The following is a 27,108-nucleotide window of genomic DNA, read 5'->3' on the forward strand; positions in this document are numbered from 1 at the left end:
GATGGAGAAGAGCTTCCAGATCACAGTTAGGGAGAACCCCCCTTTTTTGAGTCCATAAGCACATCCTGCTGGGACTTAAATTGGTAGAGGCCAGGGCAGGAAGCAACCCATGAAGCAGGCTTTGTGGTGCCCGTTCCCAGGTTGCCTATCTGACTGCCAATCACAGGGCCCTGGGTTGGAACTTGCTGCAGCAAGGAGGGCCTAGTCTAACAGTCTGCATACCTATGCTCACCCTTTTTTCAAGACTAAGATAAATTTTGTACAAACTATGCCTTGTAAGGTATCATTTGAAAACCCGTGATTTACTGATCGTTATTGTCCTGGTAAAATAAGTGTGGCAACATTGTATGTAAAGTTATAAGATTTTACTGTAAAACATTACTGAGACATATTCCAAGTTTAGAAAAGCAGGCACAAACTGGTTCTTCAAAGACAAAAGGCAAACTGACACCTGAGATGGGTGTCAACAAAATCAGATAGACTATCACCTGGTTAAACAGCCATTCTTTGGCAGGAAAAAGGGTGTGAGCGAGAAATTTACATCTTGGCAAAGAAGCAGCTGGAAGTTCCCATCTCCCCAGATTTTGTCTTCTGAACTCCAGCTGGAGATGATTTTCAAAGAAGAGAAAAAGGATAAAAATGAAGAAAAGAGGCCCCAAATCATCTCTCATGGCATCTCTACTCATGGCATCAACAACACCTGAAGGACAAGAAAATTACCACTGAATTGGGGGGGGGGGGGAAGATCGTAGCTGAAAGAACTGCAGCCAGTAAGGTTGCTAAAGCATGTTGTGAGATAAACTTTTGCTTTGAATTCACTTAGCTTGTTAAGTTAGGTATTAGTTGTGTTTTGCCTTTTATTTCTTTGTAATCAATTCTGACTTTTATGCCTTATTACTTGTAATCACTTAAAATCTATCTATCTTTCTGTAATTAATAAATTTGTTTTATCTAAACCAGTGTGTTTGGGACACTTCATTTGTGATAACAGGATTGTACATATTGTTTCCTATTAAAAAATGACAGACTTTATATGAGCTTGTGTTGTCCAGGAGAGGAGAGGGCAGGGCAGTACAAGAGGCACATTCCTGGGGGTAAGTCTGGGACTGGGAGTTTGCTGGTGTTGCCTTGCAATGTAATTCATGAGTGGCTGGCTATAGCACTCAGACAGTGTAGCTGGGAGCAATTTACATGCTGGAGGCTGTGTGTGAACAGACCAGGAGTGGTTGCTTCCACAACGAAGCAATGACAGAGGCAGCCCAGGTTAGTGAACTGAGTAAATACAGGTGTCCATCAGTCCAGATTGTACTCTGGGAAATGTCACACCCAGGTTTCCCTACCACTAGCCACAGACCCTCACCATTGGGAGACACAGCTGGACTCAGACAAAGACTCCCCAACAATGTCTTAATTGTGCATTTCTCAACTTCATATTTCTGGATTTCTTTCAAGCATAGCTATAACTCTGAATTTCCTGGGTTTGTAGTACTTGATTTGGGATAATCACAATATCCCTGTAATTTTTTTCTACCCTAAATTACTGATGCGTAATTACAAACTTAACTCCGTGTTAATTTTTTTGTCTTGGAATAAAAATTAGATACAACAATCTTTAATAACTTAATTACACCGGTTTCAGAGTAGCAGCCGTGTTAGTCTGTATTCGCAAAAAGAAAAGGACTTCTTGTGGCACCTTAGAGACTAACAAGTCTCTAATTTAACTAATAAATTTGTTAGTCTCTAAGGTGCCACAAGTACTCCTTTTCTTTTTAATTACAACCCTAAACCTCTGACTGCTAGAAGTTGGGACTGGATGACAGGGGATGGACCACTTAATAAATTGTCCAGTTCTGTTCACTGCCTCTGAAGCATCTGGCACTGGCTACTGATAGAACACAGGATACTGGGCTAGATGGACCATTGGTCTGATCCACTATGGCCATGCTTGTGGTCTTATGTAAACTAATTTCTTCAAATATAACTTACGCACAAAATTTAAATGAATTTTAATTATACTTTAAAAAGTTTGAAGTGTTTGTTATTTCTTTAAGACCATTCAAGACAAAAAAGGCTGAAACAGTTGCTAAATGTTTTAAAGGACCAGTTTTAAATTAATTTAAACTGAAAATAATTAATGGATTTATTTGTAATTCTCATAAAATTCATTCAGTATTCAAAGAATAAGTACTGTAAGTTCGGAAAGGATGTACTGTATTTTTCATACAAAATAAAGGTTGAATCCCTGCCAGAAGTGCGTAGTAGAATTCAGCCTTAACTATGATGTCACAACCAATGCCTCACTAATACTGTGATAGCTATTGCAACCTCATGCATTATATTTGGGGACAACTGGATTAACTTTATGAATGCTATATGTCACATTGTAGGATAAGGATTGTGTTCTACTCCATGGGGTGCATTACTGCAGCTCCTCCAGGACTTAAAAACAGTAGTGGGTAATTACTGCCGCCCCTGGGACTCAAGAGAAGTACTAACCCCTGTGGTAAATTCCATATTTGGTTATTGACCAAATAATTAATGACTAGCACAATACATATATACTAAGGGGCAAAATTCAGGGTTATACAGGCAACCTTTACTCTGACATTTCCTAACGTATAAGTTATTGACTATGAAACCTAAATAACGTTGTCTCAAAGTAGATTTTGTATATTGTAATTCGCACTATACTGCAGGTTTCCTTTCAATGTAACGTTGAAAACCTTAAGTTTACTTTTATTAATCTATTCATCTTTTCTCATTCTTCCGCACAAGTAAGCTTCTGTTTCACCCCAATCTAGGCACTTTCTCCCTATTTTAGATAAAAAGAAAAGGAGTACTTGTGGCACCTTAGAGACTAACACATTTATTTGAGCATAAGCTTTCATGAGCTACAGCTCACTTCATCGGATGCTCAAATAAATGTGTTAGTCTCTAAGGTGCCACAAGTACTCCTTTTCTTTTTGTGGATACAGACTAACACGGCTGCTACTCTCAAACCTATTTTAGATGTTTGAAAATTAATCCCATGTTGTAAATCAACACCTCTTCCTTGAGGAACACTGTGGGTTAAATATTTTTAAAAGGTTGAGGACAAATATCAATATTTTGGAGCAATATCTCTGTTCTGTTGTGCTTCCAGAGAGAGCAAAGTGAGTGGAAAACACAAGTCCACTGCTGGGGATTCTCTTGACTAGAGGAGACCACAACAGGTGTAGAGCTCCTACACTTCCCCCTCAGTAGTCTCTGACACACAGGAATGTTGGGGCTGGAGGCGAATATATAAGGGTCATGGGGGGGAGGCCATGAAGGGGCCCCCAAATTATTCTACACTGCACAGGGGCTCAGACAGAGAATCAGGGAGCAGTAACTGGTTGTCTCAGCTTCTATTCTCCTCTCCTGGACTGTTCTGCCTGGCTACCCCAGGGAAAGGGGAGCAGAACCATTCTTTATTAGGTGCTCCCCTGGGTTCAGGCAGTCTCAGTTGAGCACCTATTCTGTTCTCCTTGGGTCTCCCACAGCCTAATAGGGAAACAGGTAATGGTGCAAGCAGAATTATTCTCCCCCCTTTCTTGTGATTTACCTCCTGGCCAACAGGGAAGCTGCAGTAGGGAAGGAACAGCAGCTGCTCAGAGCTCTCCAAGCTCACACTGCAACTGCTTCAGGGGCTTGCAGGGTAGGGTTGCAAACTTTCTAATTGCAGAAAACTGAACACCTTGCCCTGCCCCCTGCCCTACCACACCCCAGCCCCTTCTCTGAGGCCCCATCCCCGTTCACTCCATTCCCCTCACCCTCCCTCACTCACTCATTTTCACAGGGCTGGGGCAGAGGGTTGGGGTGCGGACTCTGGGGTGGTGACGTGGATGAGGGGTTTGGAATGCAGGAGGGGGCTCTGGGCTGAGGCAGGGGTTTGGGGTGTAGGAAGGGATACAAGCTTTGGGCTGGGGCTGCAGGCTTCAGGGTGGGGCAAGAAATAAGAGGTGCGGAAGGAGGCTCTGGGCTGGGGCAGGGAGTTGGGGTGCAGGAGAAAGTGAGGGCTCAAGCTGGGGGTGCGGGCTCTGGATGAGGGGTTTGGGATGCAGGAAGGGCTGCCAGGCTCGGACTGAGGGATTTGGAGTGTGGCAGGGGGCTCCAGGCTGGGGCAGGGGGTTGGAGTGTAGGAAGGGGCTCAGGTCTGGGGCATCAGGTGTGGGCTCTGGGAGGGAGTTTGAGTGTGGGAGGCGGCTCGGGGCAACGGATTGGGGTGCAGGAAGGGGTCTGGGGTGCAGGCTCTGGGTGGCGCTGACCTCAGGCAGCTCTCAGAAAGCATCCCTCTATCTCCTAGGAAGAGGAGGGCAGTCAGGGGTTTTGCGCACTGTCCACACACCCGGAGGTGCTGCCCCACAACTCCCATTGGCCACGGTTCCCACCCAATGGGAGCTGCGGAGCTGGCACCTGGGGCAGGGGCAGCGCACGGAGCCCCCATGGCCATCCCTTCGCCTAGGAGCAGAACATGCCAGCTGCTTCCCAGGAGCCACGTGGAGCCAGGCATGGAGCCTGCCAGCCCTGCTGCACCGTCAACTGGACTTTTAACAGCCCAGTCAGCAGTGCTGACTGGAGCCACCAGGGTCCCTTTTCTACATGGTGTTCTGGTCAAAAACTGGACACCTGGCAACCCTATTGCTGGGAAACCAGTGGCATACATCTAGGGAGACCGTTATACCTTCTCTATAGGAAGAGGGCTAATTCAAACAAAGTGATTCAAACAATACTTTAACTCAAAAACACAGCACTATAACTGTAGAGCCACTAATGACTCCTTCAAAATTAGGCCTAATTATTAGGTCTTTAAAATACCAACATTTCAACAGGGTTATTTAATAAAACCTAATCTGCATAGACTGAGAAAGGTTTCACTAGTCTGGCTTTTCCAGAGATCCAGGCATAAAGTCTCTCTCTGACCTCTCTGAAAGAATAAACTTCAAACTCCTCTATTTACAGGAACAGGAACCTTAGTATGAAACAGGCAGAGAATTATAACTCCAATTAAAAAATTCACAACATGAAAATTGAAACAATTCTCCACCTCAATTTCCTTTTCCATCTCTAACAAAGCTTTGGCAATAAAGCTGCCAATATTGAAAACCCTTTTCTTATAAAATCTCTTAATGGTTCACAATGAACAAGATAATGTTTAAGAAAATGGATTGAAGAATGAATTTTAATTCCAATCTGCAAATAAGTGGCTCAAAATAAATCAATGAAAATAGGCAGTATATATAAAACTGCCACATATGATTTCAGCAGAGCTATAAAATACAATGAGTAAACGCTTAAACCACAATGAGAAAATTAATTGCCTTCAACGTTTTAGACCAATTTAAAAAAAACAGATAAAAAAAAGAAAGGCTACTTACTTTACAGAAATTGGAGTCCTTTGAGATGTGTAGTCCCTATGTGTATTCTGCTCAAGGTATGCATATGCTTCAGTCACCTGACCGCAGAAGATTTTTCATTAGCAATGTCTGTTGGTCTGTGCCTGCACCTCCTCATGCTCCAACCGAAAGGCATAAGGGATGTCACAGACTGACTGCCTTTCCAGTTCCTTCTCTACCACCAATCATCTTAGGAAAGGATCCAAATCAGAGGGGAAGGAGGGTACGTAATAGAATACACATAGGAATCACACATCTTGAATAACGCATTACTATAAACCTTTCTTTCTTCTTGAGTGACAGTCTCAATATATATTCCACTCAAGGTGACTCACAAGTAGTAGCCAGTGAGGAGAAGGGTGCAAGAAACTGTGCTGTACCACGTAATGCAGAACTGCTGTGCCAAAGGATACATCTGCAGAAGAAGCTTGTACCATCGTGTAATGTCTGATAAAGGTATGCCCTGACGCCCATGTTGCTGCTCTACAGAGCTCCAGAAGGGGAACACCTTGAAGAGAAGCCATTGAATTACCCAGGTCTCTGGTCAAGTGAGCACTCACACCTTGAGAGGGAGATGTCTAGTTCAGCTCAAAGCACAGCAGGATGCAACCTGAAACCCATTTAGAAAGTTTCTCTGAGGGGACTGCTTCTCCTTTCATCAGTTCAGCAACAAAAACAAAGAAACCCAGGGATTTCCTGAAGAGTTTTGGCCTTTGCAGCTAGAAAACTAAGGCTTGATGGAGATTTAGAGAATAGAGTCCCTGTCTTCTCTGGAGTAGTGAAGTTTTGGGTGGAAAAATGGTAGGTGTATGACCTGATTAAAGTGGAGTTCAGAGGGAACCTCTGGAATACATTTGGGGTGTAACCTCAAAGAAATCTTATCCTTATGGAAGGCAGCGTAGAGAAGGTCTGTGATAAGGGTCCCACGCTCACCTATACTTCTGCTGGAGGTGATCGCAGTCAGGACAGGCACCTTCAAAAACAGATGAACACACTAGGAGGTTAAGAGTTTGAATGGAGGATTCATGAGCACTGACAATACTAGATGGAGATCCCGAGTTGGCATTGTTTTTAGTCCTGGAGCTAAGGTTCTGGAAAGGTCTTTCAGAAACATCACAGTTGTATGGTGGGTAAAGACCAAACATTTTTCCACTGGAAGATGAAAGGCATTAATTGCAGCCAAATGCACACGCATTGAGCTGACAGACATAATGTCTTTAGAAAAAGGCGGTAGTCTGAAATGGTCTGGAAGTATCTGACAATGTTGGCATGAGATAGAGAATCTCTTCCATCTTGCAGCATAACGTTTTCTCACAGCGCTTCTCCTGTTATTGAGGATGGATTATACTGGCTCTGAACAACACCTCTCTCTGGGTTCACCATGCATCCAAATACCAAGCTGTTAAATAGAAGGATGCTGGTTTGGAATGGGTAGTCTCGCCATTGTTCTGAGTCGGCAGGATTGGAAATGGCTAGATGCATATGCAGAGACATGAAGCCACACAAAGTAGGGGTCTCAAACTTGCAGCCCACGGGAACCTCCCCAATGTGGCCTGTGGGGCTCCAGCAGTTTTGGGACTGGGTCTCTCTCCTGGCTCCAGCTGCCGCCCTGGGGTACTCTCCCCCCCATGCGATTTACCATGGCCCAGGGCCCGGCAGCGCAGCAGAGCTGAGCGGTGTCTGCCTGCTCACTCGACATGTCTGCCGGCCCCTCCCTGCAGCCCCGGGACGGGGCTGTGCCTTCACATGCTGTTCCCCACCCTGAGCACCTCTGCCGCCAATGGGAAGCTGCAGGGGCAGTGCCCAGGGGAAGCTGCACACGGAGGCCCCCCAGCCTGCTTTTAAGCCCCAGGTAAGTGCCGCACCCCCCAACCCTCTCCCAGAGCCTGCACCCCCTCCCCATACCCTTCAGCCCCTAAACTCCCTCCCAGAGCCTGCACCCCTCCCCACACACCCCAAGCCCCAAACTCCCTCCCAGAGGCTGCAACCCCACCCCCTCCTCCAGCCCAGAGCCTGCACCCTGCACCCAAACTCCAGCCCGAGCCTGCACCCCAGACCTCCTTTCCCCACCCAAACTGCCTCCCAGAGCCCAACCTCTTACCCCCTCTGCATCCAAACTCCCTCCCAGAGCCTTAGGCAGGTGGGAGGGGGTGGAGTTTTTTTGGGGAGCGGGTTCTTCGCGGCATTAGTAACATGACTGGCCTGCTGGGAGGATTTAAGGACTGGCACTGGCCCTAAGGTAAATTGAGTTTGAGACCCCTGACCTAAAGGATGCTGGTAGACAAAAACTGCCTTGGGCACCAGGGCACTACTAGCATTACTGATACTTTGGCCTGCTTGATTTTCCTCAGGACTTGAGATAAGAGTGGAATGGTTGGGAAAGTATTATTAGTGGTTCTGATCACTATACTAAGAATACATCCCATTTGAAATTGTGTCCTCAAGCTGCTTCAGAGCAGTAGGCCAGGCATTTGAAAGAGGCTCAGTAGGGAAAGGACCACGAACTGTACCTCCTGATATGACGATCCACGTGAGCAGCTAGTTGTCGAGGCAGAGAAATACTGGGGTGTCCTGGTGATGCTGTCATACCAACTATGAGAGTATCTTGTTAATTAAGTATAGACTTCAAAAGGCATTATAATTTTATTTTATATGTAACTGTTTCCAAAACCTACTTGATATCATTTAAATCTCTGTACATTGTTAAATAAACTTATGTTTAATTTCACAATAAACATACCTAAGTTTGAGTTAATCGGAGCAGTGATCTGAGATGGTACAAGTAAGCTGGGTGAACGGATTTTTGGAAGCAGCGAATCTCTGAATACTGTGAGTGTTCAGTGGACCTGTGGCTCCAGGGAGACATTCACAGGGCTTGAGGGTGGGAGTGCACCAACCACTAATCTGTAGAGTGACAGCAGAATCTGCAAGGCCTCAAGGGGAATGCTTGAGTTGCCCATGGCCGACAGAACTGGGATGCTGACCCACAGCAGGCACAGACAAGGCTTCCTCACACTAAGGGCAGGTGGTAGCGAGATGTCTCGTAGCCCTGGATATTCAGAGGAAGTGTCAAACATCACCAAAAATAGCACCTTTGTGAAAACCCTTGTGGCGTCAAGAGACTGAATGGAAGCACTCTGTATTGATAATGGTCTAGGCCCACCATAAAGTGCAGGAACATCCTGTGCACTGGATGAATGTCTATGTGGAAACAGGCATCCTTCAAATCAAGAGCTACAAAATAGTCCTCTTCGTTTAGGGTAATCATTCCAAATCTTGAACAGTGTACGAAAATAGTCAGTTGTCTGAGATCAAAACATGATGTCCAGCATCACTTCTTTTTGGGAATCAGGAAATATGCTGAATAAAAGCCTTTCCTCTGATACTGAGGAGGGATCAGTTCTAACTGAACAGGGAGTCTACCTCCAGCCTGAGAGTCCTCTCATGAGAAGGATTCCTGAAGAGGGACAGGGAAGAGTTTTGTGGTAGGGACAAGACAAAAATTCCACTGTATACCTGATGGTGACAATTTCCAGGATCCATCCATCCAAGGTGCTATGATGCCACACTGGGGAGAAATAGGCAATAGAGTCACCAAATAGAGTGTGGATGCCAGGTGACATGGGGACTGGTTGAAAGGCTCTCTCAAAAAGATTTCTTGGCTGGGGAGAGAAAGACAGAGGGACATTCTGTCTTCTGCACTGCATTCTCTGGCAGTTCTTGGGAAGCTCATAGGCCTTTGGTGATCACAGGGTTGAGGAATAGGATGTTGCTTATATGAAGATGGTTTGGAGTATTTTCTCTCAGCTGCTGGAGTGAATATACCTAGGGAATGGGGGGTTGCATGAGAGTCCTTAAGAGTATGGAGGGATTCATCCATTCTGTCTGTTCTGTCACCGAATAGGTTGTTGCCTTCAAAAGGGAAGTTCTCCACAGTAGCTTGAACTTTCTCACAAATCCAGAGGATTGAAGCCATGAAGCTCGTCTCATGACAACCGAAGTCACCATGGAAGCTGTGTCTGCTGTATCAACTGAAGCTTGGAGAGAGGATTTAGTTATCAATTTACTTTTGAGAGGGGTGTGGTTCTTCTCAGTGAGGTGACATCTATCTGAATTCCTGCTGTGATCCTCTGAACTTAGGAGGTCTCAAATACGGTTTCCAGGAATCCCAATAGAGCCAGTGTGAGGAACTGTATGGGTAAGGAAGTGGTCCCCATAGGAAAGGGTAACTCTGGTCCTGATCCAAGAAGTGTGGCTTGTACGAATGAGAAGGAACCTCTGGAATCTCTGTTGGAGCTAATCTTTTGCCTCTTAACAAAGCCAATGGTGTTGATTTAGGTTGGACAGTGAGTGTTGGCGCGGCTGAATCCATTTACTTGCTGTGTAATGGTACTGTCGGTATGCTCGGTGACTGCTCCCTACTTTCCCTTACTGATGCTGGGGCTGGTCCTACTTTTGCAGTTGATGGCAGTTTTGGAGCACTCTTGGCTCTCAGTATCAACAGGTCAAACCCCTGCTCCCTGTGAGCTCCTGACCACTCCCATACTGGGGCACAAAGTCTCACCAGATTTGGAGGATATAAGAGAAGCAGTCCTCTTCTTAGATGAGGACTTTGGAGAGGATTTCCCTCACTTTTTATGAGAGTGCTTGCTCTTACCTTCCTCCTGTGCGCTCTTCCTGGAAAAATCTTTAGCTCTGCTCTCTGAAGATCCAGAGCCCAGGAGGACTGTGCTCAGATAAGCACTTCTTGGCGGCTCCAGACAATGTACAGGGGCTCTGTCGACCCAGAGCTGGACTGGAGTCTCATAAATTGTTCCCTCAGGAATCTTCTGAACTGGAACTTGAGACTGCCCTGAAGACCCACCATCCTCGCCTAAACTATTCCTTACAAGAAACATGAGGGTTAGTGGTGCTGGTGATACTGCCCACCCTATAACTTTTAGCCTAATGGTAAGCGCACTCATCTGGGATGTAGGAGACTGTAGCTGGGTGGCTACCCTGCTCCTAAAATAGAAGGGGTTAAAAGCAGCCCTGGAGAGGGCTGTGGCTGGGGATAGTTGATTAGGGAAGCAGCCGCAGCTGGGCCATGCCTCAATCAGGCCCCAGCTGGCCTGTATAAAAAGGCTGTGAGCCAGAGGCCCAGGGAGTCTCTCTCCAGGCTGGGAGACAGCAAGGCCTGCCTGCCTGCCCGCCCGTGTACTGAGGATGGTGCAGCGCTGGGGAAGGAGCAGGCTGAGCGGAGGTGCTCCAGGCTGGCAACTCCCCAGGCTGTAGGGCCGGGTCTAAGGCCCATAGAGGTACTGGGAGGCAGAGGAAGACAACAAGTCCGAACCCCCTTGCCTATGATGAGTGGCCTTTACACTGCAGTCTTCCCCAGGGAGCAGGGGCTTGGTGATGACTGGCAGTAGCCCAGACTAAAGCAAGGTAGAGATAGTGGGCTGGGGGTTCTCCAGGAAGGGGAGATCCAGAGGCAGAGTGTGGGGGTACCGTCAGGGGGCAGAACTCCAGAGAAAGGGGCACTGGGGTCTGTGAGTGACATGGGCTCACCAGCCTGCAGAGGGTGCTCAAGGCTGGAAAAGAGCTAATTCCCAATGACCAGCAGGAGATGCAGCAGGGGTGAGTCTGTGGTCCTTTACAGAGACCTTGGTTCAATTCCACCTCTACCTGTTGGAGAAAAAAGATTTCAACAGGGATCTCTCACCTCTCAGGGAGTGTGCACTAACCAGTAGGGTATGAAATAATACTCTCAATCTCTCCAAGTGAAGCTGTTCCACTACTCAGTTACTATATATTGGTACAATGCTCTAACCACTACACTAACAGGTACAAAGGAGGCACCACCACCTCTTCCCTTGTCTGGATATGGAATTGGACCTGATATGATAGGTGTGTTCTGAACACGCCTACCAGAGCTTGTTCCACAGGCAAGACAAGCGGGCAAGCACCTATCTTTCCCAGGTTCATGGATCACACTGGGGCTTAGATGTGAGATAAGCAGCCGGATGCCTAGAATGAGGCAGCAAGCCCAGAGACACAAACTTAGGTGCCTAGGGAATATTTACAGTGAAAATGTAGGTGCCAAATTAGTTGAGGCATCTACTGATTACACAGTAGCTCAGTAGATTTTTTGGAATTACAGTGGAACCTATATCTTGGATTTTGCCATCTAAATCCCTTTGTGCATCTGGCTGAGGTGACTATCCTAAGATCGCAGTCAACCCCATGAGATTAGAAGGACCAAGTTGAGGTCCCAGGCAGGACCTGGCTGATGGACGTGAGGGTATAACCTGTCAAGCACATTTAGGAATCAGCTGACCATGGAGTTAGTGTGATGTTATTGACATAAACTGTGACCGTACAGATCACTCTTGAAACCAAGGTCATATAGTGGCACCAAATATTGTACAAAGGAGGTTAAGTAAGGTGTCTAAGACAAGGTTATGATCTGCTGGTTATGATTATGCCATCTGTATGCATGTAGCAATTTTGTAACTGAAATTATGAATATTGGCTATGTACTTGTATCTCAATAAAGAAAAGAAGTACTTGTGGCACCTTAGAAACTAACAAATGTATTTGAGCATAAGCTTTCGTGAGCTACAGCTCACTTCATCGGATGCATTTATGTAAATCTGTTAGTCTTTAAGGTGCCACAAGTACTCCTTTTCTTTTTGCGAATACAGACTAACACGGCTCCTACTCTGAAAACTGTAAGGAGAGTGATCACTTAAGATGAGCTATTACCAGCAGGAAGGAGGGCGGGAAAGGAGGAAAACCTTTTGTGGTGATAATCAAGGTGGGCCATTTCCAGCAGTTAACAAGAACATCTGAGGAACCGTAGGGGGTGGGGTGGGGGGAGAAATAACATGGGGAAATAGTTTTACTTTATGTAATGACAAAAAGCAGTCGGAGAACACTTCAATCTCTCCGGTCACACGATTACAGACCTAAGAGTAGCTATCCTTCAACAAAAAAGACTCCAACGAGAGACTGCTGAATTGGAATTAATTTGCAAACTGGATACAATTAATTTAGGCTTGAATAGAGACTGGGAGTGGGTGAGTCATTACATAAAGTAAAACTATTTCCCCATGTTATTTCTCCCCCCTCCCCACCTCCTACTGTTCCTCAGACATTCTTCTTAACTGCTGGAAATGGCCCACCTTGATTATCACCACAAAAGGTTTTCCTCCTTCCCCCCCTCCTTCCGGCTGGTAATAGCTCATCTTAAGCGATCACTCTCCTTACAGTGTGTATGATAAAACCCTTTGTTTCATGTTCTGTGTGTGTATATAAATCTCCCCACCGTATTTTCCACCGAATGCATCCGATGAAGTGAGCTGTAGCTCATGAAAGCTTATGCTCAAATAAATTTGTTAGTCTCTAAGGTGCCACAAGTACTCCTTTTCTTTTTTGCGAATACAGACTAACACGGCTGCTACTCTGAAACTTCTATCTCAATGTGTTTGATTCTAAGTAGCACTAGTGAAGCATTTGGTCAGCTTCTTGAGAAAGGAATTTGCAGATTAACTGCCCAATCAAGAAACACTTAATTAACAATGGACCTTGTCCAATCCACATGAGAAATCTTCCTGGGAACGTTCAAGGTAGCATGGCTGCTCTCCCTGTAAAAGAACTGAATCATGCATGGACATGTGACTTGCCCATGTGACTCCAAACTCCATCCTGCTGCTGTGATTTTTCACAGTAAGAACAAAGGAGTGTCCTTCCACATGGCAGAGGATAAAAAAGGCCCTGGAAACCCCTCCATTTTGTCTTCAGTCCTGCTTCTTACCTCTGGAGGAACCTTACTACACTGAAGCTCTGAACAAAGGACTGAATGACCCATCCAAGCTGTGGATGTACCCCAGAGACTTGATTTGAACCTGCAGTTTATTCCATCACTGCTACAAGCCTGAACCAAGAACTTTGCCATTACTGTATGTAATTGATTCCATTTAACCAATTTTAGGTCTCATCTATATTTCTTTCTTTTTATGAATAAACCTTTAGATTTTAGATTCTAAAGGATTGGCACAGCATGATTTCTGGGTAAGATCTGACTTGTATATTGACCTGGGTCTGGGGCTTGGTCCTTTGAGATCAGGAGAACCTTTTTTCTTTTACTGGGGAATTGGTTTTCATAACCATTCCTCCCCATAATGAGTGGCACTGGTGGTGATACTGGGAAACTGGAGTGTCTAAGGGAATTGCTTGTATGAATTATGGTTAGCCAATGGGGTGAGACCAACGTGCTCTCCATTTGGCTGGTTTAGTGTGCCTTAATAGTAAAGGAAACCCAGCCTTGGTCTGTAACTGCCCTGCTCTAAGCAATTTATCCTGAAATGATAGTTGGAAGGCCGAGATGCAGGCTAAGTGCACCCATATAGACGACAAAAAGAGACCTTCCTAAAGAGAGCTTTAGATGGAGGATAGCTCAGTGGTTTGAGCATTGGCCTGCTAAACCCAGGATTGAGAGTTCAATCCTTGAGAGGGCCATTTAGGGATCTGGGGCAAAAATTGGGGATTGATCCTGCTTTGAGCAGGGGGTTGGATTAGATGACCTCCTGAGGCCCCTTCCAACCCTGATATTCTATGATTCTATGAGACTGAAGGACAGCATCGGGGGCAAATGGCACTGCGCTGACCAGACTGAAAATCTCTTCCACTTAGCAAGGTACATGGCTCTCGTAGAGAGTTCCCTACTGCCAAGGAGAACATGGTCTGAACAGGAAAGCTCCAATGGATTTAACCATGGAGCTTCCATGACATAAGATGAAGTGACTGAAGGTTCAGGTGTTGAAGACGTCCGTGATCTTGTGTGAGAAGGTCCGAGGAGAGCGACAAGGTAATCGTGGCTCCCACAGATATATCTAGGAGGGATGTGTACCAGCACTGACGCGGCCAGGCTGGTGCTTGATCCGAGCTCAATCTCTGTGGATCTTGAGAAGCACCTTGTGAAAGAGCGGTATGGGTAGAAAGGCGTATAGGGGAGAACCTCCGCAGTGGAGGAGGAATGCATGCACGCTGGAGCCCAGGCTGTGATTCTGGAAGGAGCAGAACTGCTGGCACGTCTTGTTGCGTCGCATGGCAAAGAGGTCTATTAGGGGAAACTCCCATCTCTGGAAGATTGAAATTGCGACATCTGGACGAAGGGACCACTTGTGGCTGTAGAAGGATCTGTTGAGGTGCTCTGTCAGCTCGTTCTGAACCCCGGGGAAGTCTGATGCCTGCAGGTGAATTGAATGTTCTACACAGAAGTCCCACAGAATTAGGGCTTCTTGGCACAGGAGAGAGGAGTGTACACCCCCGTTTGTTGATATAGAACGTTGCTATCATATTGTCCGTCATGACTGATACACATTGCCTGCTGTGACAAAGCTCTGTCCTTGCCTCCATGAGTCCCGCGTTTCCTGGCGGATTTCGCTAGCTTCAGAGGCTCACTGTGACCCTCCACGTGACCCTTCTTTCTCTAGAGACAAGGGTCACAGTCTACTGAGCCATTTTCATCATAAGCCAGCAAGGGAGGTGAGGAGAAGTTATCCTTCCTTTCACAGTCTCTGTTTGCCCCCTGATTAATCACTGAGACTGGGAGACAAGGTGGGGGGGGGGGAGCCCAGTCCCACCCTCTACTCCAGGCTCCAGCCCAGGGACCGCAATAGTATCAGCTATGGTAGCTGACCTTTTAGAAACATGACATGTACAATTCCCTGGGCTACTTCCCCCACAGCAGCCCTCACTTCCTCAAGCTTCACTTCACTTTTACTTCAGGGCCTCCTTCCTTGTGCCTGATATGGTGTGTACTACTCAGCCTCTCCAACCGCGCAACTTCTTCCCACAGCTCCTGACATCCACTCCCACCTGACTAATTGGGAGGCTTTTAGCTAGTTTCAGCCAGCCCCTGATTGGCTTCAGGAGTCCCAATCAACCTAACCTTCTCCCTGCCTTCTGGAAAGTTCTTAATTGGCCCCAGGTGTCTTAATTGACCTGGAACAGCTGCCATTTCACTTATCCTGGTACCAGGCATTTGTTTAGCCTGGAGCTAATATATCTATCTCCCACTACTCTTCCATAGCCATCTGGCCTTGCCCGTCACACCAGTTAAGTAAGGATAGAATGTCTGACATGCTAGGCGCATCGCTCTCAGCTCTCTTTCATTGATGTGAACCAGAGGCCTTGGGTTCTGGGGTCTCCCAAATGAGCTCCCCAGCCCAAGTCTGATGCATCCATCACCAACGACAGAGATGGCTGTGGGGCAGCAAAGGGGACCCCTGAGTACTCCTGCTGAGCGTCGATCCATCACTGGAGAGAGTCGAGGACCGGGATAGGTAGGGTCATGATCCTGTTTAAGCTGTCCCAGGCTTGGCAATACACTGACACGAGCCACCACTGGAGAGGTCAAAGCCTGAGTCTGGTGTGCTGCACCATGTAGGTACAGGCTGCTATGTGCTCAAGAAGTTTCAGGAAGTTTCTCGCTATAGTGGTGGGGAATTGCATGATGCCTCGAATTATATCGTTGAGGCCATGTGGCAGGTATGCCCAGGCTTGAGTCGAGTCCAGTACTGCTCCTATGAACTTTATCCTCTGGATGGGAGACAGAGTCGATTTCGCTTCGGTTAGGAATAGACACAGGCTCTCGACGGGGCTCTGATAAATATGACCTGAGATTCCACTTGGGTCCTGGAGTGGCCTTTGATCAGCCAGGTACGGGAACACCTGTACCTGGTGCCTCCGCAAGAACATGACGCCGACTGCCATGCACTTGGTGAATACTCGAGGTACTGCTGACGGGCCAAACGGGAGGACAGTAAATTGTTAGTGGGTACCATTGACCACAAACCTGAGGTACTTCCTATGGGACTGAGTGACTGTGATGTGAAAGTACGTGTCCTTCAAGTCAAGGGCAGCTTACCAATCTGCTGGATCTAGTGAAGGGATGATGGAAACCAAGGAGACCATGTGGAACTTGAGTTTCTTTATGAACTTGTTGAGTTCTCGCAGATCCAGGATATGCTGGAGGCCATCTTTGGCTTTCGGTATTAGGAAATACCAAGAATAGAAGCCTGTGCTCCAGAGGAAACTCCTCTACTGCCCCTAGCTACAGGAGCAACTGCACCATCTGGATACTCGTGAGAAGAGTCCCCTGAAAGGGGACGGGGAAGGGGGAAGGAAGGGCACGAGGGTACAGAATTGGATGGAGTATCCCCTCTCTATCATGTGGAGCAACCAGCGATCCGAAGTGATACGGGACCATGCACGGTAGAAAGGGAATAGTCAGGAGGAAAAGGGAAGGCTGGGTAGATCCAGTCTCTGATTTGGTGCACCGTCCTCAACCGCACCTTCAAAAGGCTGGTTTAGGGCCAGAGGGCAGCTTGGGCTGGGCCAGAACCCTGGCCTGAGGATGGGTGTTGCCTCCTCCTGCCACTCCTGTTCCTCCTCCGAGAACCAACCTGTCAGTTCTGCAAATGGTATCTCAGAGGAGGTTGCGGTCCGAAGTGCCTCTGCTGTGTGGCAGGAGTGTACAGGCCCAATGACTTGGGGGTAACTCATGAGCCTTTCAGGCTGTACAGCCTCTTGTCTGTCAGACAGCTGAAGCGGCACAGGAGATAGCAAACAGAGCTGTAAACAGGGGACTTTGAGTGGGAGTTCTGTTGGAGGAGAAGGTATTTGTACTTGGTTTTGTATTTTTAGTGTGTGTGTGTGTGTGTGTGTGTAGAGGCTTGTAGGGGCTTTGTGCTGGGAGAGAAGCTGAGCCCTGATTAGAGCGTCGGGCTTCTAACTAGAGGTCCTATAAAGGTAGCCAGCCAGTCAGGCAGTGGCACAGACAGCTGCAGCGGCACAGGAGCCAGCAAACAGAGCTGTAAACAGGGGAGTTTGAAAGGGGAGTTTGTATTGTGGTGCTTGTTTGGGGTTTGCTTTTGCTGGGGAAGGGGGTGGTCTTTTTGGTGTGACTTGTGTTTCCCAGATTAACAGGACTTAGGTGGGAAGGCGATGACAGATACGGAGGCAGCTGTGGGAGGGACTCCTGTAGTGGAAGACACATTGAGGATGACTGGATGTGGAAGCTGTGGTATGTACATGATCCTGGAGGGGGGAACTGGTAAGAGTTTTTTCTGCATGAAATGCTGTCTGATAGAGCTGATGGAGGAAAAGATCCGAGGTTTGGAGATGCAGGTGGAAAGTCTCGTTGAGTTTAGGAAGGGGTTTGAGCAGATGATGGAGCAAAGATATGAGGTATCTGAAGGGAAAAGCTCAGACTCACAGATGGAAGCAGGGCTGGGGAATTTTGAGGGGAGACTGGGTGAGGAAAGTGGTCAGTGGAAGCATGTGACTAAAAGAACCAGGCAGAGGAAAAGACAGGCTAGTGAAGGAGAAATAGAGCTTAAGAACAGGTTTGCAGAGTTGGAAATGAAGAAGGGGCTCAGCAGGTACTTGTTGAAGGAAAAAGAGAAGAGACGCTAGTCCTATAGGAAAAGCGGAAGAGTCAAGGGAGACTACACCAAATATGAGCCCCAGGAGGATACAGGATGGGTTGAAGAGGATTATAAGGGAAAATAGGAATGAAAAGAACTTGCAGCCAGAAGGAACAGGGGAGAGACTGGAGAATAGCACTGTCACCAGGAAAAGGCAGGTCTATGTGATAGGGGACTCTTTATTGAGAAGAATAGACAGGCCTGTAACTAGAGCTGATCCAGAGAATAGAAGGGTGTGCTGTCTTCCGGGTGTAAAGATACGGGATATAGACCTGAGGTTGAAAAGGATACTAAAGGGAGCGGGAAAGAATCCCCTAGTTATCCTTCATGTGGGAACAAATGATACGGCTAGATTCTCGCTGGAAAGTATTAAGGGAGATTATGCTAGGCTGGGGAAGACACTTAAGGAAATTGAGGCTCAGGTGATCTTTAGTGGGATCCTGCCTGTTCCTAGAGAAGGCAACAAAGGTGTGACAAGATTATGACTGTCAACAGATGGCTTAGGCAGTGGTGCTATAAGGAGGGCTTTGGGATGTATGGCCACTGGGAGGCATTCATGGACAGAGGACAGTTCTCTCGGGATGGACTTCATCTGAGTAGGGAAGGATATAGACTTCTAGGATCAAGGCTGGCACAACTGATAAAGAGAGCTTTAAACTAGGAATTAAGGGGAGATGGTTGGGAGACGTCCAGGTAATCTCCACACCAGATTTTAGCATTCAGAGGGAAGACAACGAAGTAAGAAAGGATACAGCCGTGGGTAGGAGAATGTATATAAGGAACGAGGGCGGTGTGGATACTAGTCTAATAGGTTATACTGGCTGTAGAATGACTGTGCCTAATAGGGTACAAAATGTGAGCGAGGCCAAACAGCAAAAAGTAAGATGTTTGTACACCAATGCGAGGAGCCTAGGTAACAAAATGGAGGAACTAGAGCTACTGGTGCAGGAAGTGAAACCAGATATTATAGGGATAACAGAAACATGGTGGAATAGTAGTCATGACTGGACTACAGCTATTGAAGGGTATGTGCTGTTTAGGAAAGACAGAAACAAAGGTAAAGGGGGTGGAGTAGCATTGTATATCAATGATGAGGTAGAATGTAAAGAAATAAGAAGCGATGCAATGGATAAGACAGAGTCCGTCTGGGCAAAAATTACATTGGGGAAGATAACTAGTAAAGCCTCTCCTACGATAGTGCTTGGGGTGTGCTATAGACTTCCGGGATCTAATTTGGATATGGATAGAGTCCTTTTTAATGTTTTTAATAAAGTAAATACTAATGGAAACTGCGTGATCATGGGAGACTTTAACTTCCCAGATATAGACTGGAGGACCAGTGCTAGTAATAATAATAATAGGGTTCAGATTTTCCTAGATGCGATAGCTGATGGATTCCTTCATCAAGTAGTTGCTGAACCGACTAGAGGGGATGCCATTTTAGATTTAATTTTGGTGAGTAGCGAGGACCTCATAGAAGAAATGGTTGTAGGGGACAATCTTGGCTCAAGTGATCATGAGCTAATTCAGTTCAAACTAAATGGAAGGATTAACAAAAATATATCTGCAACTAGGGTTTTTGATTTCAAAAGGGCTGACTTTCAAAAATTAAGGAAATTAGTTAGGGAAGTGGATTGGACTGAAGAACTTATGGATCTAAAGGTAGAGGAGGCCTGGGATTACTTTAAATCAAAGCTGCAGAAGCTATCGGAAGCCTGTATCACAAGAAAGGGGAAAAAATTCATAGGCAGGAGTTGTAGACCAAGCTGGATGAGCAAGCATCTTAGAGAGGTGATTAAGAAGAAGCAGAAAGCATACAGGGAGTGGAAGATGGGAGGGATCAGCAAGGAAAGCTACCTAATTGAGGTCAGAACATGTAGGGATAAAGTGAGACAGGCTAAAAGTTGAGTCGAGTTGGACCTTGCAAAGGGAATTAAAACCAATAGAAAAAGGTTCTATAGCCATATAAATAAGAAGAAAACTAAGAAGGAAGAAGTGGGGCCGCTTAACACTGAGGATGGAGTGGAGGTTAAAGATAATCTAGGCATGGCCCAATATCTAAACAAATACTTTGCCTCAGTCTTTAATAAGGCTAAAGAGGATCTTAGGGATAATGGTAGCATGACAAATGGGAATGAGGATATGGAGGTAGATATTACCATATCTGAGGTAGAAGCGAAACTGAAACAGCTTAATGGGACTAAATCGGGGGGCCCAGATAATCTTCATCCAAGATTATTAAAGGAATTGGCACCTGAAATTGCAAGCCCATTAGCAAGAATTTTTAATGAATCTGTAAACTCAGGAGTTGTACCGAATGATTGGAGAATTGCTAATATAGTTCCTATTTCTAAGAAAGGAAAAAAAAGTGATCCGAGTAACTACAGGCCAGTTAGTTTGACATCTGTAATATGCAAGGTCCTGGAAAAAATTTTGAAGGAGAAATTAGTTTAGGACATTGAAGTCAATGGTAAATGGGACAAAATACGACATGGTTTTACAAAAGGTAGATCGTGCCAAACCAACCTAATCTCCTTTTTTGAAAAAGTAACAGATTTTTTAGATAAAGGAAATGCAGTGGATCTAATTTACCTAGACTTCAGTAAGGCATTTGATACCGTGCCACATGGGGAATTATTAGTTAAACTGGAGAAAATGGGGATCAATATGAACATCAAAAGGTGGATAAGGAATTGGTTAAAGGGGAGACTGCAATGGGTCCTACTGAAAGGCGAACTGTCAGGTTGGAGGGAGGCTACCAGTGGAGTTCCTCAGGGATCGGTTTTGGGACCAATCTTATTTAATCTTTTTATTACTGACCTTGGCACAAAAAGTGGGAGTGTGCTAATAAAGTTTGCAGATGATACAAAGCTGGGAGGTATTGCCAATTCGGAGAAGGATCGGGATATTATACAGGAGGATCTGGATGACCTTGTAAACTGGAGTAATAGTAATAGGATGAAATTTAATAGTGAGAAGTGTAAGGTTATGCATTTAGGGATTAATAACAAGAATTTTAGTTATAAGTTGGGGATGCATCAATTAGAAGTAACAGAAGAGGAGAAGGACCTTGGAGTATTGGTTGATCATAGGATGACTATGAGCTGCCAATGTGATATGGCTGTGAAAAAAGCTAATGCGGTTTTGGGATGCATCAGGAGAGGCATTTCCAGTAGGGATAAGGAGGTTTTAGTACTATTATACAAGGCACTGGTGAGACCTCACCTAGAATACTGTGTGCAGTTCTGGTCTCCCATGTTTAAAAAGGATGAATTCAAACTGGAGCAGGTACAGAGAAGGGCTACTAGGATGATCCGAGGAATGGAAAACTTGTCTTATGAAAGGAGACTCAAGGAGCTTGGCTTGTTTAGCCTAACTAAAAGAAGGTTGAGGGGAGATATGATTGCTCTCTCTAAATATATTAGAGGGATAAATATAGGAGAGGGAAAGGAATTATTTAAGCTCACCAACGTGGACACAAGAACAAATGGGTATAAACTGGCCACCAGGAAGTTTAGACTTGAAATTAGACAAAGGTTTCTAACCATCAGAGGAGTGAAGTTTTGGAATAGCCTTCCAAGGGAAGCAGTGGGGGCAAAAGATCTATCTGGTTTTAAGATTCTACTCGATAAGTTTATGGAGGAGATGGTATGATGGGATAATGGGATTTTGGTAAGTAATTGATCTTTAAATATTCAGGGTAAATAGGACTAATCCCCTGAGATGGGATATTAGATGGATGGGATCTGAGTTACCCAGGAAAGACTTTTCTGTAGTATCTGGCTGGTGAATCTTGCCCATATGCTCAGGGTTTAGCTGATTGCTATATTTGGGGTAGGGAAGGAATTTTCCTCCAGGGCAGATTGGAGAGGCCCTGGAGGTTTTTCGCCTTCCTCTGTAGCATGGGGCACGGGTCACTTGAGGAAGGATTCTCTGCTTCTTGAAGTCTTTAAACCATGATTTGAGGCCTTCAATAGCTCAGACATAGGTGAGGTTTTTCGTAGGAGTGGGTGGGTGAGATAATGTGGCCTGCGCTGTGCAGGAGGTCGGACTAGATGATCAGAATGGTCCCTTCTGACCTTAGTATCTATGAATCTATGAATCTGTCTTTTCAGAAAAAAGTGTCTCACCTTCAAATGGGAGGTCCTGAATAGTTTGCTGGACCTCGTAAGGGAACCCTGAGAGTTGGAGCCAGGAGCCCCTCCTCATGCCTACCCGTCGCCATAACCCTAGTGGCAGCATCTGCAGTGTCCAATGCAGCCTGGAGGGAAGCACGGGAGACTAGCTTCCCCTCCTCCACCAAGGCTGAAAACTCGGTTTGGGAGTCCAAAGGGAAGAGCTCTGTAAATTTGGCCATCGCTGCACAGGTGTGTATGAGTACCTGCTGACAATGGCCTGTTGATTCAACATATGGAGCTGCAGACTCCCTGTAGAATAGACCTGTCTCCCAACAAGCTCTAGATGCTTAGCCTCTCTGTTTTTTGGGGAGGGCCCTTGGAAGCCCTGGGTCACGCTGGTTAGCAGCATCCACAACAAGAGAGTCAGGGGGTGGGTGGGAGTATAAATGCCTCTCATACCGCTTGGCAGTGGGTAGCAAGGAAGCTGGGGTCTGCCACAGGGTCTTGGTGGTGCCCACAATGGTTTTAATAAGTGGAAGGGCAATACGGGAAGGTCCTGAGGGGGTGAGGATGTCCACCATGGGATCAGCCTCCTCGACTACCTCCTCAGCCTAATGCCCAGACCCTGAGCGGCCCTGTGCAGCAACTGCTGCAGCACCCTGTTGTCCTCAAGTGCCGGGGCTACGGTTGTACCCGCCAATGCTTCATCCGGTGACGAAGAGGAGGAAGCGTTTATGAGAGGATGCTCCCTGCCAGCCACACCCAGGGGTCCCAAGATTCTCGGGGCAGTGTTGGTGCTAGTAGTGCGTCAGATAGTGGAGGAGCTGCAGATGCCAGACCAAGTATCAGCACTGCAATCAGTATGATGGAAGGAACCGAAGGAGCTGGTGCTGATCCTCTCGCAGGCACCAACGAAGTCGATGTAGACAGCAGTGCCAGGGTGGAAGACGGGTGCGAGGACGCTGTCAAGGGCAGTGCCAAGCACGGTGCTGGTGTCGATGACGGTGCTGCCGTCAGAGGCATTGGCATGTGGGCAGGCGCTGAGGTCAGATGCATAGCCGATGGAGGGACAAAGGTGGCTGAGGCCACAAAAGATCGCAGCGCAGCAACCTCGGGTTCCTCCCTGTCCTTGATGAAAGTGTCGTACCCTGATGGCTCCCTCCCTCAAGGGGTCCCCTGGGGAAGGCAGATCAGCATTGTATATTGCTATCACTGTTGCAAGCACTGCAGAATATTTTTGGAAGGGTCAAAGGTATGAGTGAGTGTGGATTGGAAGATATTTTTGCAGGCTGCAAGAGGCGAAAGGGGGAAGGAGAAAGAAAGTAGAGAACAGGTTAGCTCAACACTGTAGCTAGCAAGCTCAGTACAACTATAAGACGCTGGCCCCAGGCCAAGGACGCTGCTCACAGCCGAGACTTGGCTGACAGCTGAGAAAGACGGGGCCGTGAACGTGCCCGAGCATCCGTGAGAAAGAAAAACCCAACTGCACAGACCTGCAAGGCAGCGAGGCCAGGAAAGAAGAAAACAAGTTCTAAGACTGCAGCGATTGAAAACACTAGTGAGATGGCAAGAGGGGGAGCCGAGCCTTGTGTCCCTGGAACCGGGGTGTTTTGAGAAAGCTGAAGACACCATGGAAAGCTGGTTTGGACTGGTGCAGAGGGCACCAGGAGCAGAGATCCCTGAACGAAGCACCTCCCCCCACCCCCCGCAAGGAGCCTAGGACTTAAACTCCTAAGAGCTGGAGCAACTTGGAGATCATAGTGGATCCTTGGATGACCTGGGCCAAGGACAGAACTCCCATCTACCCTTCCCCCGCTTCTGCTTATGTTACACCCAGGCTTGGCCAGCCTCGGGTAGAGCGTGTGCGAGTATGAAAATGGGTTAGGGCTTGAGGCACTAAAGCTTGCTTCCTTCCTCTGAGTGACATGGGGAACACCCATCACTCTCCGCTGTTATTTTATCAATAAAGATTTAAAATTTAGACAAAATTTGGTGTGTTACATCATCTCCTCCCTTAATGATCCTATGGCCTCAGACTGATCACCTGACACTTCAGGCAGATTGGTAACAGAAATCTGTCACAAAAGGCCCCAGGGGTCCAGTATGGCCACTGAGGTGGGTTCTGCCACTGTGGAGACCATGCCTGGGGCTCCCTCCTGTCTCTCCTGGACATCGAGCTGTGGCTCCTGCTTCTCCTGGAGCGACAGAAGTTGGACTCTGACTCCGAGACTGAAGACCATGGAGGAGCCAAGCCTCAGTGCCTTCAGTTTCGAGAGCTCGGGGAGATGGTAGGCTCTCTGTCCGACTGAGCTGGCACTGAGAGACATAGAGAGGGGGAGCGCCTCAACATTATAGCCAGCTTCCCCCTTGACTGCACCAGGGGGCAGAACTGAAGGTTCTTTCCTCTTGGGGGGTGAGAACGGTGCCATAAGGTGCAGAAGATCCTAAGGGACTTGGTATGCTTCCGGCATCAAAGGGAGCTGTAGCTGCTGTGTAGGGACCGGCGACCAACTGCCTCACTTGGGCAGGAGTCAACACGGCCCCAACAGGGGATCTGGAGCTGTGGCCCACCTGGGGTCTCACGTCTCTGGATTTAGCCAGAAGAGAGCGACTGTCCGGCTTCTTTTTCTTCTGAGGCACCAGCGAGTGAGATCGGTGCCTGCTTTCAGCCAGGCCTCGTGAGGTGCCATGTCAGTGTCAAGAGTCTCAGGACGAGTCCTTTCTAGGCACTGAGCTTGATGACGGTGTTGGGGGGCTCCTCATCAAGGATGAAGCATTAGGAGCTGGGTCCCGAGCCTGGGTCAGAGTGGGGGCGTAGGGCTGCTTCTATGAGGATTACTTTATGCCACTGTTCCCTTTCTTTAAGAGTTCTAGGGCAGAACTCACGGCAGATCTTACAGTGATCCTTTTGGTGGCCCTCCCCTAGGCACCGTAAACACGATGAGTATGGATCACTCTTTGGCATGCACTTCATGCAGGCCCCAGTTTTTAAACCCTGGGGACCATGGCATACCACGGCTCCAGTGATGCGGGATGGGGGGGAACCCCCAATAACTCTACTAAGAACTCTAATACTAAGACGACACTAAGGTAACTATATACAATGACTACAGAACGTGCTTGCTAAGCAAGGGCTAAGGGAAGTTTCAGCCAACCATCACTGGTGGTAAGAAGGAACTGAACGGGTAGCGAGTCGACAGGGCTCATTGATCACCATGAAGGCATGACTCCAGGGGGCGCCCAGGCCGGCCCGACGGATGCTGCTAAGGGAAAAATCTCTCAGCCATCGTGCACATGTGCGTGCACACACCTGATTGGAATGGACATGAACAAGCACTCGAAGACGAACTTACTTTCCTACAAAGATACAAAAATTCTGAAGCCAAGAAGTCCAGTTTTCTATGAATCAGTAGTTAAATTGAGGAGAGTAGAACTTTCTATAATCACTAGTCTGGACCTCACTTCATTATTGTGCAAAAGTGGAATGCATTCCAGAGGCAAAAAAAAAAAAAAAACACTGAATACTGCTTCAGCTACAGAGATAGAAGACATACCCTCAAAATGATCTGGAAACCCAGGGCACACCATACCTACTCTATTTCAGAAGAAAGGTACATTCCACCATAGTTGGCCTTTAACTCAGCACTATATGAGGTGCCAGACCAAATAACCCAAGTATGCATACTGCCAATCAAACCTGCTACCCACGCTGACTGCTCAGTTCACTCAGAAAAATTGGCTCTTTTATACCTGCTATCAAGAAGTCAAATTATCAAGCCATGGAATAGCTTTGGGAAGACTGAGCACATCCAGAACTAGCCTCTCCTATCAGGCATGGATGGGTCTTGGAGGATGGACTAATCACACCAGTTATGTGTGAAATACCATCTGCTCCCTAATCCATCCTTTAGCTAATCAAATGCTTGTGTGCTAAGACCAGATTCTCACCACCCTGCAAATATTTGGCCAGCAGAATGTGAGAGATCACAGGCCTCACACCCAGGCCTGTGGGTCCCCAGGCACTGCTCACAGCACAGCTGCCACCCAACAGCTCACCTGAACCAGTGGAAAAGGGGACCAGCAAAAGGTCTAGATCAAAAAGGGCCCTGCCCACAAAGTTCCTGATTGGGAGAGCGTCCAGCCATACAATTGGCTGGGACACTCGATTTAAACCAGAAGGAGACAGCAAGCTAAGCAACTAGGTGAATCCTTGATTGGCTACTACTATGGTCACTGGCTATTTGCCTGACTCCTGAAACCTGTCTCCCAGCCCGTTCCTGTCCTTATCCCAGACCGCCATCTGTTCCAGGTTCCAGTTTTCCTGCCTTGTTCCAGGTCCCTGCTACTATGCCATACTCCAACGCTGACTTAGGCTTTCACCCCTGTCTTGATGCCTGACTCTGACCCCAGCTGTGGTTCCAGGCTACTGACTAACCATTAAGTCTGACCAGACATGCCCCAGTCCCTACACAGCCTGCCTTGCAGGGAGATGTGCGGGTGTGGCACAGACAAGGAACAGTGCGATAACATTGTGATGCTGCCAAACAGGCTGCCAGCTCAAACAAGGCAGGAGACTAATTCACTCACATGCTAATAGAAACCAAAGAAATCTTAAAAGGTCATAGCGTGTGTAACGATGCTGATTCTGGCGGGACACAACTGAGAGTGTCAATTCAGGACAAATTGCTTAAAGCAGGGCAGTTACAGCCCAAGACTAGGGTTTTTCCACCTCTAAGGCAAACCAAACTAGCCAAACAGAGCAGACTTTGGTCTCACCCCACTGGCTAACCACAAGTCACATAAGCAATTCCCTTAGACACTCCAGTTTCCCAGTATCACCACCAATGCCACTCGTTATGGGGATGAACGGTTATAAAAAACAATACCCCAGTAAAAGAAAAAAGGTTCTCTCGATCCCAAAGGACCAAGACCCAGACCCAGGTCAATATACAAATCAGATCTTACCAGAAATCACGCTGTTGCCAATCCTTTAGAATCTAAAATCTAAAGGTTTATTCATAAAATGAAAAAGATATAGATGAGAGCAAGAATTGGTTAAATGGAATCAATTACGTACAGTAATGGCAAAGTTCGTGGTTCAGG

General features: G+C 47.0%; 1 protein-coding gene across 7 annotated transcripts in view; it reads right to left on the reverse strand.

The window, feature by feature from the left end:
• The window catches only part of MAN1A2 (mannosidase alpha class 1A member 2), a 297,759-nt gene that overhangs the window by 150,097 nt on the left and 120,554 nt on the right, over window positions 1-27,108 (reverse strand). The window contains exons 1-2 of one of the 7 annotated variants that reach the window (XM_038396442.2): window positions 5,397-5,695; window positions 489-602 (exon numbers count right to left, since the gene is read on the reverse strand). The exons of the other annotated variants lie outside the window; for them this stretch is intronic. The gene's annotated coding sequence lies outside the window, so the exon portion shown is untranslated. Of the gene's footprint in view, window positions 1-488; window positions 603-5,396; window positions 5,696-27,108 lie in introns of those variants that run through there. 7 annotated transcript variants of the gene reach the window in all.

This window comes from Dermochelys coriacea, chromosome 1, assembly GCF_009764565.3.
Source record: "Dermochelys coriacea isolate rDerCor1 chromosome 1, rDerCor1.pri.v4, whole genome shotgun sequence".
NCBI classification, from domain to species: Eukaryota; Metazoa; Chordata; order Testudines; family Dermochelyidae; genus Dermochelys; species Dermochelys coriacea.